General features: G+C 35.9%; 1 long non-coding RNA gene across 3 annotated transcripts in view; it reads right to left on the bottom strand.

The window, feature by feature from the left end:
* LOC145991981 (uncharacterized) overlaps positions 1 to 15,076 on the bottom strand; it is a 126,730-nt gene extending 111,654 nt beyond the window's left edge. For 2 of the 3 annotated variants that reach the window (XR_014442112.1, XR_014442111.1), the window contains exon 1: positions 14,935 to 15,076. This is a non-coding gene — a long non-coding RNA (uncharacterized LOC145991981). The remainder of the gene's footprint in view (positions 1 to 14,934) is intronic. The other variant, XR_014442113.1, reaches the window with a different exon arrangement.
* Between the last annotated feature and the right edge of the window lie 6,917 nt (positions 15,077 to 21,993).

The following is a 21,993-nucleotide window of genomic DNA, read 5'->3' as shown; positions in this document are numbered from 1 at the left end:
TTTATTTAATGTTGTTTGGTAAGAAACCTGACGGAGTGGGTTTATATTTTCACTCCTTGCATTACACTAAGTTCTATATTTAACAGTTATATTAATGCTTTGAACGAAAATAATACCTAGAACAACATCCAACACACGTTCACACCACTCTTGTCACACACATGCACGTGAAAACGCACACACAAAGCTAAGTTTTAACTTCCAAGTGAATGTCCAAATGACAGTAAACGGAGAAACATGATGTGCGAAACATGTGATATTTCAAAGAAAGAATGCGTCTATTTTTGACATACGTGGTTTCTATTAATAGAGAATGAGACAATTATCAGAAATTAAGATGCATTTGCTTTTTCATGTGCTGAGGAAGGAAACAGACTGACTGGAAAAAAGAAAATGTAGTGCTATTGATAGTGTGTTGGTTAGCGTGCAGAACTTTCATCAGCGAGGCCTGGGTTCGATATAGAGATTCTCTATCTTGACGAAAGATATTTTCTCAATAGTTCCGTAGCTACGATTCTCCAGTCCTTTCCACCCACTTATTTATTTACTTTCTTCATATCTACTCACGAAATACCATGAATCTAACGAAAACACACAGATATAGTTAGAACAAGAAACACACCTCGCATCGAAGGTTCCAGGTTTGAGTTCTGGATTTATTGCGGGGTGGATTATTCCTGTGTATCTATTTATCATCTTCGTCTAAAAAACATTTCTCACTATTCCCGTGATTAACTTAGGGAGAGACCAAAGCTACTCAAATAACAAAAGTACAGAAAACGCAAGACACACCTGGCTACGCATGTTACACCTTGGGAATTAGCAATCTGAAAATAAACTTTCGTTTTGGTAGACTACTTTCAAAACCATTTCGTGTTGTCTCGTTTCAGCTTATTCTTTAGGGACATGCAAACCACACTAGGCATACAGAGTATAATGTAATATGGGAGGCATTTATTTCTCAGTCTCCTCACACTGACAATTTTATTACCCTTTTTGGAGTTAGTTGGCCGTAGAAACGGATCTTATTATTGAAGTCGTATCTCGTATGATGGCTTGGTTCAGTATGCTGATCAGGTTTTCTGACAAAAGCAGGACAGGTTACCCAAGAATAAGCACAAATATGTAAGAGAAATATTTGTTAATTTGGTAACTTGCTTGCAATTGAATTTCTATCATTAACAGCTGCAAAGAAACAAAGGCTTTCCTTTTTAAAGATTATAATAATAATAACCCATAGCTCTACAGCCCGTGAGGGCCTTGGCTTACCTACCGACTGCTGGTCTCCCTCCCACACTGTTCCTCCGTCACCAAAGATTACCATAAATAATTTTTATTTGATTAGGAAACTAAGAATGACTTCAGTATTCTCATGCAGTACACAATAGATTCTAAACACTCTCTAAAACATACTACTGCTCGTTGCAACACATTATTTCTACAATCAAGACACAAAATTAAGGGCATGCTCAAGTAAAATTACGTATATTTCTGTAATTATCAAGTGCTTTACGGGCTCAACGTCAAGTTTGGATTTGTCGGTTATCCAAATATTATTAATTTTAAAAATACTCTTTCAGTTGGTGGAATGTGCCTGAAATTGAATGACATATTAAATCGTGAACGTATTTTGTTTCTTTAATTAAAACTTTTAGTTTACAAATTAGTTCATCAAACCAACCTGTGTTCTTCTCCCTTGTTTATTTATAGTAATATCTAAAATCCCATTGAAGCATAGAAAAACTTTTCGCTGTTCATAAGCCAGTCATGGTTCTCTGCAGTTTTCAATGCAACATTCAGGCTTTCTGATCGTCATCTTACGCTTCACATCAGTAGTATTTATAAGTTGGTTTAAGAGAAATTCTCCATTTTTAATCTTTCAATATATGATAGTAGTAGGTAAATTAGATAACGTCGGTCGCTGCATGGGTGGTCTTTTTAATTTGCACGTACTTATAACTAATTTGCACGGGTTTTAATTAATTCGCATGTACTTAGAATTCATTTGCAAGTACTTAGAATACTTTACATTTATGTATTTGCATGTTTATAACTTTTTATGAATATATATTTATTTATTTTATGAAAAATATGTATATAGAAGGTAATTAGAGGTACTAAACGCTATGCATATGTTTTTATATTCATTACTGCAAAGTATGTAATGTATCAATCGATAATATTAATGTTTATAATATTGAAAATAAGAGTTTATGGTTTATGAACCGCTATGAAAGGTGTTAATGGTACGATTGGGGACGGTCCTGGTATTCGAACCCGCGATATGTAATATTATTAATTAGTACTATGTAATAATTGCATTATATTATGAAACACGGTGGTGCAACACGCTAGACAGAAGACGGTGAACTCCGCGCTCCGCGCTGAGGGTAGACGAGAAAGGAATTTGGGAGATGTGCGGTCAAGGTCAAATGACGTCACAACGTCAGGACAAAGAAGGAACCCGATTGACCAATCAGAGAATGCGTCGGTAGATTTTCAGAACCGGTTTTTTCAAGGTTAACCAGTACGCAAGAACAGGGGAAAGCTATGCAATACTGTAGGGCAGGGGAGGTATTCAACCAGACAACAAAGGATGTCTGAGAATGCGCAGCAAGGGTTAAATCTCTGAAGCTATGCGGTTTCCGCCGCCAATTAATATTCCGCTCAGGTTTGCCTCCAAGGCACAGGACGCTTTAGCGCAGGTTTTTTTATCTGTACTATGAAGAAGGGAGAGCTATTAGGGACGGGGCCTACAATTTTCACCATTTGCTTTTATCACGGGGTAACGAACCTAGGACCCTTTGATTATTGATTTAGGTAGTAAATGTATGTTACTGTGTGCTATTTAACTTAATTTTGAGTTTATTTTTTACCAAACTTTGACTTTATGTCAAACATTTTCACAGCTTATCCTTATTTTTACCAAAATAACACTATTTGTACTATTCAGGCAACACTTTTATTAAATTTTGGACTCACAAAGACATTTTTTTCAACGTTTAACTTATTATTTTACAACTTTATATTAATTTTTTACCAAAATAACACTATTTGTACTAATCAGCAACATTTTTTATTAAATTTTGGACTCACAAAGACATTTTTTCAACGTTTAACTTATTATTTTACAACTTTATATTAATTTTTTACCAAAATAACACTATTTGTACTAATCAGGCAACATTTTTTATTAAATTTTGGACTCACAAAGACATTTTTTTCAACGTTTAACTTATTATTTTACAACTTTATATTAATTTTTTACCAAAATAACACTATTTGTACTAATCAGCAACATTTTTTATTAAATTTTGGACTCACAAAGACATTTTTTCAACGTTTAACTTATTATTTTACAACTTTATATTAATTTTTTACCAAAATAACACTATTTGTACTAATCAGCAACATTTTTTTATTAAATTTTGGACTCACAAAGACATTTTTTCAACTTTTAACTTATTATTTTACAACTTTAAGTTAATTTTTTACCAAAATAACACTATTTGTACTATTCAAGCAACATTTTTATTAAATTTTGGACTCACAAAGACATTTTTTTGTACGTTTAACTTATTATTTTACAACTTTATATTAATTTTTTACCAAAATAACACTATTTGTACTAATCAGGCAACATTTTTTATTAAATTTTGGACTCACAAAGACATTTTTTCAACTTTTATGTTTAACTTATTATTTTACAACTTTACAAACAGCGTTCTCCTTGGCAAATAAAATAACGTTCAGAGAGTAAATCTTCATCTTTACAGCATACGCACTCACACTCGTAGAAATGGTTAACTACACAATCGTGGGCTAATTGGTTGCCTTGATTAGAATAACATCCCCAGCATATAATATACTTGCCAGGTGTATACCTCTTCAAAGTCTCCAACACACAGTCCTTATAGATATAATTGGAAAAACATGGACATGATGCAATTATTTGACTCATGTCCTTGTTGGTTACTTTGTTGGCGTTATTTCCAGTAATAGATCCTTCCACTCACAGGTACACAAATAAGAACACCTGAAAAATAGAAACATAGTTGTAGTACTTGTTTATATTACGCATATTCATTTCTGTATTTATTTTTTCGTTTCTTTGTTTTCTGGATTTATATATTATTTCAAAAACTAGTGGAGAAATATACATTCCAGTGGTAAAATCTCTTGCGAGGTACTCACCGCAGTGTGGTTAGCCTTGTTTGTGGAGGTTGAAGACGCCATCTTTTACTAATGGTCCCTTTCAGTCGCACATACAAAATTAGAAGCACCTGAAAAATAGAAAAATAGTTGTAGTACTTGTTCATATTACGCATATTCTTTTTGGTTTGCATTGACGTTTTCTTCGTTTCAATATTTGCATTTACGCATTATTTAAAAGCACCATACATATATGTAACAATTCACTTACCTTAATTATAGCTTCTTTTGAGTTCTTTGTCTTCAAATCTCAGACAATAATCACAACTTGATGTCTTCTCTGACGCAATGCTTCAGAAATACTTCTCAAAATAGCTTCTGCTTGCTTTTACGTAGTTTTTATACCTCATAAGCAAACTGACGCCTTCTCTGATTGGTTGAAATAAAACCGACGCGTTTTCTGATTGGTTGAAATATTCTTAACATTAGTTCGTCCAAAAACCTAATAGTTATCATCCAAATGCATTAACAAATACACCCTGAAAATACTTTGAAATATTATACACACCTTAGAACTGTAATATCCTAATATAGAAATACAGAACCAAAAATAGCATTGTGGAAATCTGAAAACCGAAAACTATAAAATAACTTTTAGTTAAAAATACTTTTTTCTTTAGTTTTTAGATAAAAATAAAAAGTAAAACTTTAAAAATTAGTGAATGTGAAATACAAAACGTAATAAATAGAAAATTTAATACAAAAATTTAAAAAATCTCTTTGTAAATCCAAATCGCAATAAAAAATGTTGCCTGAATAGTTAAAATTGTGTTATTAGAATAAAAAATTACATAAACTTGTGAAATAATACATTAAAAATTGAAAAAAATGTCTTTGTGAGTAAAATATAAGAAACAAAATGTTGCCTAAATAGATGAAATTGTGTTATTTGAGTAAAAATAAGCCTAAACTTGTAAAATAAAAGGGTAGAACTTGACAAAATATACTTTTGCATCCAAAATATAATTGAAAACTTTCTTGAATAGACTAAGCCGTCTTACTTTGGTAAAATAAACTTAAAAATGAAATGGTTAAAGTTGACAAAACACACGTCGTGTGTACAAAATCTAATTCACAACACATTTAAATTGTGTTATTTGAGTAAACTTGGAGAATAATCTTGTAAACTTGGAAAAATCTCTCTCTCTCTCTCTCTCTCTCTCTCTCTCTCTCTCTCTCTCTCTCTCTCTCTGTGTGTGTGTGTGTGTGTGTGTCTTTGAGAGTCCAAAATGTAATAAAAATGGTGCCTGAATAACATAAATAGTGTCATTTGAGTAAATATTAGGCTAAACTTGTAAAATAAACAAATAAAAGTTGAGAACACACACTTTGTGTGTCGAAAATGTAACTAAAAATCTTTCCTGAACAGATAGAATTGTGTTATTTTGGTAATAATAAGCCTAAACTTGTGAAATAAACAGATAGAAGTTGAGAACACACACTTTGTGTGTCGAAAATGCGACTAAAAGTCTTTCCTGAACAGATTGAATTGTATTATTTTGGTAATAATAAGCCTAAACTTGTGAAATAAACAGATAGAAGTTGAGATCACACACTCTGTGTGTCGAAAATGCGACTAAAAGTCTTTCCTGAACAGATTGAATTGTATTATTTTGGTAATAATAAGCCTAAATTTGTGAAATAAACAGATAGAAATTGAGATCACACACTCTGTGTGTCGAAAATGCGACTAAAAGTCTTTCCTGAACAGATTGAATTGTGTTATTTTGGTAATAATAAGCCTAAACTTGTGAAATAAACAGACAGAAATTGAGATCACACACTCTGTGTGTCGAAAATATAACTAAAAGTCTTTCCTGAACAGATTGAATTGTGTTATTTTGGTAATAATAAGCCTAAACTTGTGAAATAAACAGATAGAAGTTGAAAAAATCTCTTTGTAAATACAAAATTTAATAAAAAATGTTGCCTGAATAGTACAAATAGTGTTATTTTGGTAAAAATTAACATAAAGTTGTAAAATAATAAGTTAAAAGTTGAAAAAATGTCTTTGTGAGTCCAAAATTTAATAAAAAATGTTGCCTGATTAGTACAAATAGTGTTATTTTGGTAAAAAATTAATATAAAGTTGTAAAATAATAAGTTAAACGTACAAAAAATGTCTTTGTGTGTCGAAAATGTAACTAAAAGTCTTTCCTGAACAGATAGAATTGTGTTATTTGAGTAAAAAATAGGCATAAACTTGTAAATAATAAATTAAAAGTTGAAAAAATCTCTTTGTAAATACAAAATTTAATAAAAAATGTTGCCTGAATAGTACAAATAGTGTTATTTTGGTAAAAATTAACATAAAGTTGTAAAATAATAAGTTAAACATAAAAGTTGAAAAAATGTCTTTGTGAGTCCAAAATTTAATAAAAAATGTTGCCTGATTAGTACAAATAGTGTTATTTTGGTAAAAAATTAATATAAAGTTGTAAAATAATAAGTTAAACGTACAAAAAAATGTCTTTGTGAGTCCAAAATTTAATAAAAATGTTGCTTGAATAGTACAAATAGTGTTATTTTGGTAAAAAATTAACTTAAAGTTGTAAAATAATAAGTTAAAAGTTGAAAAAATGTCTTTGTGAGTCCAAAATTTAATAAAAAAATGTTGCTGATTAGTACAAATAGTGTTATTTTGGTAAAAAATTAATATAAAGTTGTAAAATAATAAGTTAAACGTTGAAAAAATGTCTTTGTGAGTCCAAAATTTAATAAAAAATGTTGCTGATTAGTACAAATAGTGTTATTTTGGTAAAAAATTAATATAAAGTTGTAAAATAATAAGTTAAACGTTGAAAAAAATGTCTTTGTGAGTCCAAAATTTAATAAAAAATGTTGCCTGATTAGTACAAATAGTGTTATTTAGGTAAAAAATTAATATAAAGTTGTAAAATAATAAGTTAAACGTTGAAAAAATGTCTTTGTGAGTCCAAAATTTAATAAAAAATGTTGCTGATTAGTACAAATAGTGTTATTTTGGTAAAAAATTAATATAAAGTTGTAAAATAATAAGTTAAACGTTGAAAAAAATGTCTTTGTGAGTCCAAAATTTAATAAAAGTGTTGCCTGAATAGTACAAATAGTGTTATTTTGGTAAAAATAAGGATAAGCTGTGAAAATGTTTGACATAAAGTCAAAGTTTGGTAAAAAATAAACTCAAAATTAAGTTAAATAGCACACAGTAACATACATTTACTACCTAAATCAATAATCAAAGGGTCCTAGGTTCGTTACCCCGTGATAAAAGCAAATGGTGAAAATTGTAGGCCCCGTCCCTAATAGCTCTCCCTTCTTCATAGTACAGATAAAAAAACCTGCGCTAAAGCGTCCTGTGCCTTGGAGGCAAACCTGAGCGGAATATTAATTGGCGGCGGAAACCGCATAGCTTCAGAGATTTGACCCTTGCTGCGCATTCTCAGACATCCTTTGTTGTCTGGTTGAATACCTCCCCTGCCCTACAGTATTGCATAGCTTTCCCCTGTTCTTGCGTACTGGTTAACCTTGAAAAAACCGGTTCTGAAAATCTACCGACGCATTCTCTGATTGGTCAATCGGGTTCCTTCTTTGTCCTGACGTTGTGACGTCATTTGACCTTGACCGCACATCTCCCAAATTCCTTTCTCGTCTACCCTCAGCGCGGAGCGCGGAGTTCACCGTCTTCTGTCTAGCGTGTTGCACCACCGTGTTTCATAATATAATGCAATTATTACATAGTACTAATTAATAATATTACATATCGCGGGTTCGAATACCAGGACCGTCCCCAATCGTACCATTAACACCTTTCATAGCGGTTCATAAACCATAAACTCTTATTTTCAATATTATAAACATTAATATTATCGATTGATACATTACATACTTTGCAGTAATGAATATAAAAACATATGCATAGCGTTTAGTACCTCTAATTACCTTCTATATACATATTTTTCATAAAATAAATAAATATATATTCATAAAAAGTTATAAACATGCAAATACATAAATGTAAAGTATTCTAAGTACTTGCAAATGAATTCTAAGTACATGCGAATTAATTAAAACCCGTGCAAATTAGTTATAAGTACGTGCAAATTAAAAAGACCACCCATGCAGCGACCGACGTTATCTAATTTACCTACTACTATCAAATATTGAAAGATTAAAAATGGAGAATTTCTCTTAAACCAACTTATAAATACTACTGATGTGAAGCGTAAGATGACGATCAGAAAGCCTGAATGTTGCATTGAAAACTGCAGAGAACCATGACTGGCTTATGAACAGCGAAAAGTTTTTCTATGCTTCAATGGGATTTTAGATATTACTATAAATAAACAAGGGAGAAGAACACAGGTTGGTTTGATGAACTAATTTGTAAACTAAAAGTTTTAATTAAAGAAACAAAATACGTTCACGATTTAATATGTCATTCAATTTCAGGCACATTCCACCAACTGAAAGAGTATTTTTAAAATTAATAATATTTGGATAACCGACAAATCCAAACTTGACGTTGAGCCCGTAAAGCACTTGATAATTACAGAAATATACGTAATTTTACTTGAGCATGCCCTTAATTTTGTGTCTTGATTGTAGAAATAATGTGTTGCAACGAGCAGTAGTATGTTTTAGAGAGTGTTTAGAATCTATTGTGTACTGCATGAGAATACTGAAGTCATTCTTAGTTTCCTAATCAAATAAAAATTATTTATGGTAATCTTTGGTGACGGAGGAACAGTGTGGGAGGGAGACCAGCAGTCGGTAGGTAAGCCAAGGCCCTCACGGGCTGTAGAGCTATGGGTTATTATTATTATAATCTTTAAAAAGGAAAGCCTTTGTTTCTTTGCAGCTGTTAATGATAGAAATTCAATTGCAAGCAAGTTACCAAATTAACAAATATTTCTCTTACATATTTGTGCTTATTCTTGGGTAACCTGTCCTGCTTTTGTCAGAAAACCTGATCAGCATACTGAACCAAGCCATCATACGAGATACGACTTCAATAATAAGATCCGTTTCTACGGCCAACTAACTCCAAAAAGGGTAATAAAATTGTCAGTGTGAGGAGACTGAGAAATAAATGCCTCCCATATTACATTATACTCTGTATGCCTAGTGTGGTTTGCATGTCCCTAAAGAATAAGCTGAAGACAAACCTCTGTCGATTGTAACGCGTGTAAAGTCTGTTCCAGCTTACAAATCACATGAAATACCTTCGCTCGCTTCAGTGTGCTGCACAAGGTCATGTTCTACTGATAACCAGACACCACGTGACTCCGCGGCCAACCGACAGCACCCCAGAGAACATTCTGTAACTTTGCGAGGTTCCTTCGCATCCTTGATAAAGCGCATGCGTGTAGTCCAGGCACATTTTGCATAACTGAGTAACTGGCAGTGAGTTTGGATTCTGGATATTTTTTGAACTCGGAGAAAAGTAATGATGTGCATAAAAAACATTTTTTTCTGTATGTTTTGATTGTGTGCTAAAATGTTGCAGTAAACATATCTCCTTGACACACAACAACAATTACATTAGTCAGTCACTCCCGAGAAAAAAGCGCTTCAATGTTTGGAAACTTAGCAAGCGGTACTCATGAGACGAATATATTGTCCGTCTGTCAACAGGCCCGGTGGTGTGGTGGTAGCGTGTTAGTTTGACACGCAGAAGGTACTTGGTTCGATTCCATTTGATTGCCTCCAATTTTTTTCTTAACTCAAGCAACTAATTATTTCATTTTATTTATTACACACATTCTTATTTTATTTGCTGTGCGAATTGTTGAATTTCGAATTGAATTTTGTTTTCCAAACTTTTACGATAATTACTTGCGAATAGAATTATATTTATTCCTGGTTCATTTTCTCGAAAGAAATGTATACTTTTCACCAGGATAACATTTTTTGAATAAAAAACGTGGACAATTTAATATGTAAATGTTTGTAAAATGATGAGAAAATTGGAATACTATCTTAAAAAAATATTTCCATAAATAAAATTGAAAACGGTAAAATAGAGATTTCCACCAAAAATTAAGTAAAAATATGTTTCACCTTTATTTCAATAAATTATTAAATAAAATGCAAACATTTGTTGCTCGAGTTATTAAAATAAAATTGGGCAGTAGAACGGGAATCGAACCCATAACCTTCGGGACGTGATACTTATTCGCTACTACAGCATCTCCTCATCAAGGCACTTGGAAAGCATTGAAACCTTCAAGCGCTTTTCCTCGGATTTTTTCTTCTGTTAAGTCCACTTTATGCACAGTAAGAAAGCTTATACCGGATTGGACCTCTAGTTTAAAGTGGGATCCCAACCACTCGCGTATAAACCGGGTATCAAACTTTTCCTCGGAAATTACTGGCTAACGTGCGATATCTATTATCAATACTCTTTTCGGGCATGGATGTTTGTGTTTGTCCCAATGAGAATAAAGAGAACATAGAGAAAATTGACATGTATGACAACTGAGAAAAATGTGAAGAACTGGGGATACTGACGAGTAGGTGTATTCCTTTAATTCATTAATAAAAAAAAACTACAGGGTACCCTACCACTATACAAAGTCCCGTCCCAAACCGTAGCCTCTCCTTCTTAGATGGAATCAACAGATATTCGAGTTTGTGACTTGTGTGCTTTTTCCTGAGAAACTTAGATATTTTATTTTAGTTTACAATTTTATTTAATCACTAATTCTTCTCTCTTGTTTATTTATATTAATAACTAAATTCCTACTATAGTAAGAAAATAATTTCACTATTCATAAGTCATGCATTATAAACTGTTAAAAAATAATGCATTGTTCTCTGAAGTTTTGTGTAGTAAGTGCAGTTTATGTAATTACATTAAACGTGACAGATCAACTACAGATCATTTTTTTCACATCAGATAGATACTTGAGAAAAAGTGGGAATATAATCAAAATGTCCATCAGCTATTCATTGATTTCAAAAAATCATATGATTCGGTCAAAAGAGATAAATTATATAATATATTAGTCGAGTTTGGAATACCTAAGAAGCTTGTTAGTATGATAAAATTATGCACCAGTGAAACAGGAATTAAAATTCGTGTGGGTATTAATGTCTGACAAATTTACAATTCATGATGGATTAAAACAAGGATATGCATTATCTCCATTGCTCTTTAATTTTGCCTTAAAATATGCTGTTAGGAAGGTAAAAGAAACTAAAGAAGGACTAAAATTAAATTGTGTGACTCAGTTGTTAGCATATGCAGATGATGTAGACTTATTAAGGGATGATATAAATACAATTAAGAACAATGCTAAAATATTTTTCAAAACTGCTAAAGAGATAGGTTTGGAACTTAACAAAGAGAAAACTAAATATATACTCACAAGCGGAAACCAAGTGTTAGATAATAATCAAAATCTAATTATTGATAACAACTCGTTTGAACCAGTCTCCAAATTCAAATACTTAGGAGTAATATTAACAAGTGAAAATTATATTAAAGAGGAAATAAAAAGTAGGCTTAATTCAGGAAATGCATGTTACTTCTCTCTTCATAAACTTTTGTCTTCTCGTTTAATATCTAAGATACTAAAAGTTAAAATATACAAAACAGTAATTTTGCCTGTAGTATTATATGGGTGTGAAACTTGGTCCCTTACATTGAAAGAGGAACAGAAATTGAGAGTATTTGAAAATAAGATCCTTAGGAAAATATTTGGACTTAAAAGGGATGAGGAGACAGGTGAGTGGAGAAGGTTACATAATTTGTATTCATGTCCAGATATTATTAAATATTAGAATAATGAAATGAAGAAGACTTAGGTGGGCAGGCCATGTGGCACGAATGGGAGAGGAATGAGGAGTTTATAGGATTCTTATTGGGACACCTGATGGTAAGATACCTGTAGGAAGGCCAAGACGAAGATGGAGGGACTACGTTCAGTTGGACCTAAAGGAAATTTGTAGGGATGGAAAAGAGTATATATATATATATTGCTCAGGATAGGGACAGATGGAAAGCCTGTGTTGCTGCAGCCATGAACCTTCGGGTTTAAAAAGCCTAGAGAGTTAGTTAGTTAGTTAGTCCTCTGCAGTTTTGAATGCAACATTCAGACTTTCTGATCGTGCATCTTACATCAGGATATGATTATTTATAAGTTGGTTTAAGCTAAATTCTCCATTTTTAGTATTTTAATATATGATATCAATATCACATTGCAAAAACCGTTATTAATTGTTTCATTGTCATTTTCTGGGAATAATAAAAAAATCGTATTACTTTTCATCTTTCAGATTACTAACATACGAAGTGGCATGCAATTCAAAAGGTTTTAATAATAATATAATATAATCCTTAGCGCGACAGCCCGTGAAGGGCCTTGGCTTATCTACCGACTGCCGGTCTCCCTCCCACACTTTCCTTCGTCACCTCTAAGCGTGGAGATCTTCAACCAGTATTGGAATAGTCGGAGGGTCGGCCCGACGTATCCCCAGCCGTTATAGTAGGTCGTCTCGACCGGATTACGCTCACTCACTCGGAGCTCCCCAATTTCCTCACGATGGTGGGTTGCCACCGGCCCTATACGTAGGCCGAATAAATTCCGACCAGAGCCGGATTCGAACCTACGCCGTCCCGCAGCGAACGATCTCAAGACGAGTGAACGCCTTAACCCGCTCGATTACGGAGGAGGACCAAAAGGTTTTAAAGAAATCTGAATTTTATAAATAAGATTGGATGAAATTTGACAGAAAAAAAAGTTACCTTTTGCTGGGCTCGAACTCAGGTTGCCCGCACGCAAGTCCGACACGCTAGCCAACACTCCAAACGAGACAACACGAAATGGTTTTGAAAGTAGTCCACCAAAACGAAAGTTTATTTTCAGATTGCTAATTCCCAAGGTGTAACATGCGTAGCCAGGTGTGTCTTGCGTTTTCTGTACTTTTGTTATTTGAGTAGCTTTGGTCTCTCCCTAAGTTAATCACGGGAATAGTGAGAAATGTTTTTTAGACGAAGATGATAAATAGATACACAGGAATAATCCACCCTCGCAATAAATCCAGAACTCAAACCTGGAACCTTCGATGCGAGGTGTGTTTCTTGTTCTAACTATATCTGTGTGTTTTCGTTAGATTCATGGTATTTCGTGAGTAGATATGAAGAAAGTAAATAAATAAGTGGGTGGAAAGGACTGGAGAATCGTAGCTACGGAACTATTGAGAAAATATCCTTCGTCAAGATAGAGAATCTCTATATCCCTTGTGGTAGAGAACCTATTATAAGAATGAAAGGACAGATTAAAATATTAAATTTGATGTGTATCCTTTCGTTAAGATGCCTAGAAAACAATATAATAAATTTGTTCACTGCAAGCGAATAATAAAAAAAGTTTGCTCATGGTGGGGATCGAACCCAGGCCTCGCTGATGAAAGTTCTGCACTCTAACCAACACACTATCAATAGCACTACATTTTATTTTTTCCAATCAGTCTGTTTCCTTCCTCAGCACATGAAAAAGCAAATGCATCTTAATTTCTGATAATTGTCTCATTCTCTATTAATAGAAACCACGTATGTCAAAAATAGACGCATTCTTTCTTTGAAATATCACATGTTTCGCACATCATGTTTCTCCGTTTACTGTCATTTGGACATTCACTTGGAAGTTAAAACTTAGCTTTGTGTGTGCGTTTTCACGTGCATGTGTGTGATAAGAGTGGTGTGAACGTGTGTTGGATGTTGTTCTAGGTATTATTTTCGTTCAAAGCATTAATATAACTGTTAAATATAGAACTTAGTGTAATGCAAGGAGTGAAAATATAAACCCACTCCGTCAGGTTTCTTACCAAACAACATTAAATAAAGGAACGTAACTTGGACCGAGTATTATTCCATGTCGATCACACGAAACATTACTTTCGACAATCTTCATCTCGTATTTCTCATTGGCATCACTGCTCAATTTACAGAAATGTATACCCGTGACTGGTATACAAGCCGCAGAATTACAATGTTGTTTGGGTTGTCTAGTCACAAGGCGCTTGGTGGTCAGACATAGATGGCTTGCTTGAGTGCTTTTTCAATAGGGTCGTTACAACGCAGAACTGTCCAAGACTGTACAATCTTAAAAAGTGTAAAGTTCTCTCCTGTGCTCTACACAACGCCATGGAGGCGTATAGGGGGTTTGGAGTTAGGACCTCACAGTTTCTTGATCTCGGCCGATGCTTGGGGTGATGTGATCAAAACCACGTTTTTAGCAGTCTTTAAGCCCCCTAGAATATCCTCCGGGTAAACACTTTAAACGACGCTAGTTTGACGGCGGAGCCCCTTCAATATGTTGCAAGAGTCACGGTTCTCCCCGCCGGATATAAAACCCGGGTCTCTCGCACGTTAGTTGGACGCCCTAACGACTTAGCTATCGCTGCTATTATTATAAGTAAACAATAAATAAATCGATTTTTTTCCTATTTGTAGGAGGCAACTGCTAATATAACGTGACATACGAATAACATGTAAAATTAAAAACTGTATGAAATTGATAAATCTTCGAAATTTCGAGTTTAAAAAAAGGGGAAAAAATGGCAACGTTTTTAGGATTTCAAAAGAATTACTGACATTTACTGAGGTATAGGTAAGTATAATATTTCAATAGTCAATTGCTGTGATATGAAATCACGCATTTAGTACCAACATGTTTGAATAACACATATATAGAAATATTTTTAAACAAATACTACAGTGATATGTGATCTTACCACATCTTCGACGCTCACACATGCGTTCGCTAGCGAGAATGTTATTAGATATGAAATGTAGAGAAGAAACATCAGAATACAAGCGTCCATCGTCATCTCTCTTGTAGTCATCTCTAGTTGCCATGCCACTACGTGCCGTATTTATACTCCACTAAATGCCCATAATTCCTCCATCACAGGAAGTTTCTGACGAATGTTATATCTATCTCCTATTGTTTCCCTCTTGCTTCGGTCATGGATCTCTGCATAGGGAATGGAATACCATTTCCCCTTGAAAATCAAGTCCTTTTGTTCTTCAAAAGGAAATTATGAACATCATTACGTTTCTGAAATCGATTTTAGTATTAATGTTCTCTTTCCTTTGGCTACGTTAATATTATCGAATCTTGCTGATGTGTCTATAGTGTAAGGCGAATCTAGTACGTTTTACAATCTCCCTCTTGACCACAAACAAATCAAAAGTACAAAGTTCACCAAAACTAATAGTATAACGACATTTTCTACTTACACAAGATCTTGGTGAGTTGCATATAGAATTAGTATCAATGTCACGATTGCCACTTACATAATATACAGTGTGTAGCACAACAACTTCAACAACGTTTGGGTGCTGGAAGATAATCATAGAAACAAGTAACTATTCCTCAAAATAATTAGCTACCTCGAAAGAGCTTAGTTTCTGTAAGCGCTTAAAATCCATGGTACATGTAGGCAACTCAAGACAGTTGACAATCGCCCTTACTCTCCGCTACGGTGGCTGGATGGGTTCCTGGTCATGGATGATTGTGAGTGTCGATTCATCAATTTCATCATGCCATCGCTCATTGCCATCTTCGCAAATTAGACAAACGTGGCACAATGAGCGAAGTAAGATAAATCAAATCATTAATCGCTCTGACATAACTTCCAGGGACGCGTGGCAGGGTTCTTACTGATGTCCCTCATTAAGAGAGACAACTTCAAAACAACAACTTAGGATGTAGAAATTTTCACATAGTACATCTCCTGTGTTTGCTTGGGAGACTTAGCTGTGCAAAATACAAAAGAATAATGGTACTTGTGATTTGTAAGAAGTATTTACAGTATTTACAAACAGACCAAGACCAAGAATTTCCAATAAGTGGGAACTGATATTAAAGAGTGTTATATCTAAAATACCTCCATCGTGTTTCAAGTGTCAATCAATTTCAATAATCGCATGGCTGATTGAATGATTGATTTGATGTTGTTTTCTTTTACTTCGCTATCTACCAGTTTTTGGTTTGTCGCGAGGAAAATCATGAGTGATGATAAGATGAAATTGATATGATAAACTATGTGATGTTATGATATAATGAAATAATGAACAGACACTTAAAAGGAACACTAATGTCCAGGCCAGAATTCCAAACTAGGGCTGGAATAATCGAATAAGACACATCCGACAGTTGTTCATTAAATCGACAAGTGAACTAACTAGTGCAAACATAATGTGTTCGAGGCCTCATTTCGAACACGCAGATTGCAATGTTATAAATAAATATTTATTCTTAAATTATACCTAAATATGTTAGTGCAAATTTTTAATCGAATCCATCACATAATACAGGAGCAAGGCCATTGATGAAAAGAAATTAATGTTTTGTTCTTGTAATAAAATGAAAAACGTCATTTAAACATTAATTAGTTTAAAATATTTGTATCAACTCCTGATCAGTTCCTGCCTGGACAAAGGTGCCACTGGAATATTTATCGTCGTCATTGTGATTTCCCTGAAAAGACAGAAAGGTTAAGTGAAATATGAAAAATTGAAGTAGACAAGGATTATTCTGGAAACTGATCCACTTGACAAGTTCGCTCGTCATCTCCAACAAAGTGAGTTAAAAGTTGAAATGCGTGCGCCTTCAGAAATCGTCACCCTTACACTAAAGTGAACCTGAAACAAACCAAACTAGTTTCGATCAAAATTAAATTATTGATATAACTTCATTAATATAGAGAATTTGATATGACCCACTTTGTATAGACAGATGGCGTGAAAGAGAGTTTGTTGTGACACAGTTTCTTACTCTTAAACTTTCTGCGCTTTTTACACCTGTTCAAGCGGTTCCGGTGCCCACCTAGCGTCGTATAATGTGCATACCTGGAGGAAACTCCGGCGGGGTAAAGGTGTCCAGGGGCGTGCTTGTGATCACATAAACATCATCTTCGGCCGAGATCAAGAAAGTGTGAAGCCTTAACTCCACACCGCTATACGCCTTCATGGGGTAGCACAAGGGAGAATTTTATTTTTTACAGAAAGAACAATCACAATAAACATCCATGCCCAGTCTGTGAGTCCAGGTTCCCTGGCCCTGTAGCATGCTGTGCTAGTAACTCCGCCATAAAGATCAAAAGCTATATTTTTGTTATATAATTATACAACACAATACTTTATATGCAACTTTATATTGAGTACCTGATTATCACATTCTGTTTATAATACTTATTCCTACAAGCATCGAGTAACTACATAATAACGCAACTTCCTCTTACAGTAATGGAGTATCAATCAGCACACACATGTTTACAGGTACAAATAAAAGTACATTCCTAATTAGACACAGGAACCCCTTCCCCTATAACGCTACAGCCCAATATTGGGTCAAGGCTACAGACTGCTGGCCTCTTTTCCAGGCAGGACACCAATGGGGCGTGGAGAACTGCAGCCAGACTAGGGGACGGGTTGTCGGCCCACCGACCCCCCAGCCGTTGTATGACTTCGCGGCCGGATTACACTCACTCACTCGGAGCTCCCCAATTTCTTCACGATGGTGGGTTATCCCCGGCCCTATACACAGGCCGAAAATTCCCGGAGACTGAAACCGGGATCGAACCTGTGCCGTCCCGCAAGCGCCGCTCAAAACATTATGCCTTAGACCGCACGGGCACGGAGGAGGAGAATTATATACAGTGGCCTCTTTCAAAACAGAATGTTTTGAACTCCATTAGACTTTTCGAGGGATATTCCTCACTTACGGTAAAGCATTGAGATGATATATTATATTTAATACTAGTAGTATAGGTGCACGGGTTCACAAACCGAAAATGGGGCTCGGTGGGGCTCGCCTTAATGGATTTCTCTTGTAAGGCATGAGCCCCATTTTCTCGCAGTGTTGCCAACTCCTGACTCGAAAAAAAATCACCAAGGTTTTTTTGGTCTAACCTAACCTAAAGCAAGGAGCTGGCAACCTTGCTTGAGGCTTCTTAATGGTTTGCTCTTGTAAGGCATAAGCCTCATTTTCTCGCAGTGTTGCCAACACCTTACTCGAAAAAAATCACCAAGGTTTTTTTTTCTTGGTCTAACCTAACCTAAAGCAAGGAGCTGGCAACCTTGCTTGAGGCTTGTCTTACAGTGCATAAAGCAAGGTTGCCAACCTACTGGTGCTTTTGCCATAGCTTTTTACAAAAAAAAAGAGAGAGGAGAGAGAGAGAGGGAAGAGTTAAACAACCGACAGCCTACCTACAGCTTTTTTTTCTTGGTCTAACCTAACCTAAAGCAAGGAGCTGGCAACTTTGCTTGAGGCTTGCCTTACAGTGCATAAAGCAATTTTTGCCAACCTACACACACTGGGCAAGGAGAGCCGGCAACAAACACGCACTGCCGTAAAAGAGAGAGATGGGTGGATGGCAACACTGCACGGGTTCAACGTCATCAAGTGAAGATTGCCTTAATGGTTTTCTCTTGTAAGGCATGAGCTTTATTTTCTCGCAGTGTTGCCAACTCCTACCTATATTTTTTTTTTTTACTTGGCAAGGGGCTAGAGAGAGAGAGAGAGACCTACGGCTAACAACAGTGGTGAGCGAATGCGCCATATCGTAATTTTCCAACTCCGGCAATGTTTGTATATCGTGACTTTTGTAAACCTCTCTCGGGAACGATGTGCCACACACACACACACACACACACACACACACGCGCGCGCGGGCGCCTGTATTGTGACGCAAGCAAATAAACAAAATATTACGCTTTTGCCTGTGGATATCTAGAAAAACGACAATTTTGTTCCCTCTCTCTACGTTTGCTATCAACGTTGACACAATGACACAAATTCAACAAATAGGTATGAAACGATCTTCCTCCTAAATCGCATTATATACATGTGGAAAAAAAAAACTTTGCCTGTTATTATAAAAAAAAACTTTGACCGTATTCTTAAATAACTAACAAGGACAATGAATCTTTTTGGCTTCCGCAAACAGATCAACATGGAGACTGCACCGCCAAATTTCAATAACCTCTTACCTTCCGTGTTATCTAAACTTAATGGTTTACTGATCGTTCACCTCAACAGCATTTGGACGAAACTGGATGACGATGTGGGCAAGATGTTTTATGTTTTTAATAACAATTTACATTTCTACGAAATTCCGATCGACGGGAAACTTCAAATCACCGTGAATCCGGAAAACGCAGGCGAAATCAAAATTTCTACCGGCAAGAATATTTTTCGAATTAAGCACGACAAGATGCTTTCTAACATTACGTACGATGTTTCTGCAGGAGATTATCTTTACATGGAACTCCTCGGAGATTACGACAAACTTATTCCTCTCTTCGTAGAATTACGAATCGTCTATCCTATTATAAATAACCGTTAACCAAAAATGCCTAACGACATTTTCGGCAACACCAAGCGTGTAGATAATGCAGAAGAGATTCTCATGTTGGACATTCGAGTTAAGAAGTTGAGGACCGATTTGATTGCTTTGCAGGAGACCTTAAACAAAAGTTTAGAGTCGTAAATCGCTACGCTCCAAACGCAATGTCTCGACCCCATTCTGAAAATCGATTCCGAACTGAAGACGCTGATAAAAAATTATGTCGACGTACCTTCTTACGACAACGTTCAAAATATACAGTTGAGCGTGGATTCGCTTCAAAATGATTTGGCCAAATTACAGCAATTTCAATTGAAAAATGATGATTTGGAAAAATTGAAACTCGAAATCGAAGAACGAACTTCCGCAATAGAAAAGAATTTCTCTGAACTTCAAACCGTCGTGAACGATATAGACGCAGAACGCTTGCATGTCGTCGTTTCCAAATTACAAGAAGAATTCACCAGCAGGTTGGAAGAAATTAAATCCAAGTTGCAGACTTTGGAAGATACCATGACGAACCTACCATCGTCGGACGAACTGCAGGTCATCGGTAAAAGCGTCGCAAACATAAAAATTCAATTGGAGGCGTATCGAGATTTCGAACACATTCAAACCACCATCGCTACGCTTCAGGCGTCCTTGGAATTGATCAACGAAGAAATTAAAAATATTCACGCTGAAGCGAGAGCGTTGACGAGCATTCAAGACACGTTGAGCACGGTTCAGCAGAAGATCGAATATTTAGAAAATTTGAACGTCGAATCCAATCTCGCTCATTTTCATCACGTACTAGACAACATACAGGGTGACTTGGAATCGTTACGGACGAGCGTGCCTTCGAGCGAAGATTTGGAAAAATTGAAAACGGCGGTGACGGCACTATCCGATTCGAGCGACGTCAAAAGTTCATTGAGCGATCTCGAGAGTAGGGTGGCCAATCTCCCCACCTCCAAAGAATTGCATGCTTTGAAAAGGAACATATCACGTATGCTGAAACGACTCGAAACGGAAACGGCGAACGTGGAACAGATTCGAGACGAAATCAGTTCGCTGGTGTCGACGCTGCCCACTTCGCAGAGCGTCGCCGACCTTCACACGAAGTTTACCGAGATGCGAAGCATCGTGAACGATCTTACCGAGAAGAGCTCGAAATTGAATCAAGTCGAGAACCTTCAGAACATTGTCGTCAACATCAGAGATCAAGTTGGAGTGCTGGAATCCACGCAGGAATCGACGCTGGCCTTTTTCGGTGCCAAGTTGCAAGAACTCAACGAAAACTACAAGCAGTTGAACGTGGAAGTGAAAATCAAACCGTCGTTTTCTACCGTAACGGATACCATAATCGAGCATTTGCTGCCCATCGAAAATAAACTCGGACAAGTTCACAGTAATCTCGTCACCTTCGACACTAAATTCGCCAAATTGTTCACCTTGCAAGCCATCGAAATCAACAGCGTTCCCAATCAACAGAGAATCTCCACGTTCGTCGAAGGTAACAAACTGTACATGTTGCATCCTTATCATCCGTACTACAAGTTTCTCCTCGATGGGACAATTCAGATAAACGAATTTTCGTACTGGTCTCACGGCAGAAAAGCTAGCGTTCCCACCATGACCTTAATATCGAATCGTGGTGTCCAGAAAGCAGGAAACATTCCTCTGGCACGTTGGAACGAAACGCGCAACATATATGAAATACACGAAGACGAAGATCTCACCGTTTTCGACGTGAGTGCCGGCGATAAGCTGATCATTCAAAACACGAGCGAGGTGCCACCCTCTTTGAATCCCATCACGCTGGTGCTTCTCTTCAAACGTAATCTCTAAAAAATGTCTAGGCAAGCCATCGTCGAAGAATTGCATAAACCTGCACGCCGCAACTACGAACGTTTGGCTGTAGTAACCAAGGGCATCGACGGCCTCTGGCAAAGCGACCTCGTGGAGATGAGTAGCGGCAATTTGAAAAACGTACATAAATGGAACAAGGGCAACAAGTACCTCCTCACCGTCATAGACACATTTTCGAAATTCGCATGGGCTCTACCTTTGAAGGCGAAAACGGGATCGTGCGTCACAGAAGCATTCAAATTAATTTTTCGCGAAAGCGGCGGCAGACGACCTCGGTTTCTGCACACGGACAATGGTAAAGAATTTTACAACGCCGTATTCCAAAAGTTTATTCAAAAACATGGCATTCGACATTATTCGACCTTCAGTCACATCAAAGCCAGCATCGTGGAAAGATTCAATCGAACCTTGAAAACACACATGTGGAAACGATTCACGCTTCGGGGAAATTACAAATGGGTCGACATCCTGCCGGAACTCGTCGACACCTATAATGATACGGTACACAGAACGATAGGCATGAAGCCAGTTGACGTTACGAAGTCTGACGAGCAGCGTTTAATTTCTACAGTTTACTGTCCAAAGTAC

Source organism: Lepisma saccharinum, chromosome 9, assembly GCF_977018435.1.
Source record: "Lepisma saccharinum chromosome 9, izLepSacc3.1, whole genome shotgun sequence".
Lineage (NCBI taxonomy): Eukaryota > Metazoa > Arthropoda > Insecta > Zygentoma > Lepismatidae > Lepisma > Lepisma saccharinum.
This window is presented reverse-complemented; position numbering and strand designations above follow the sequence as displayed.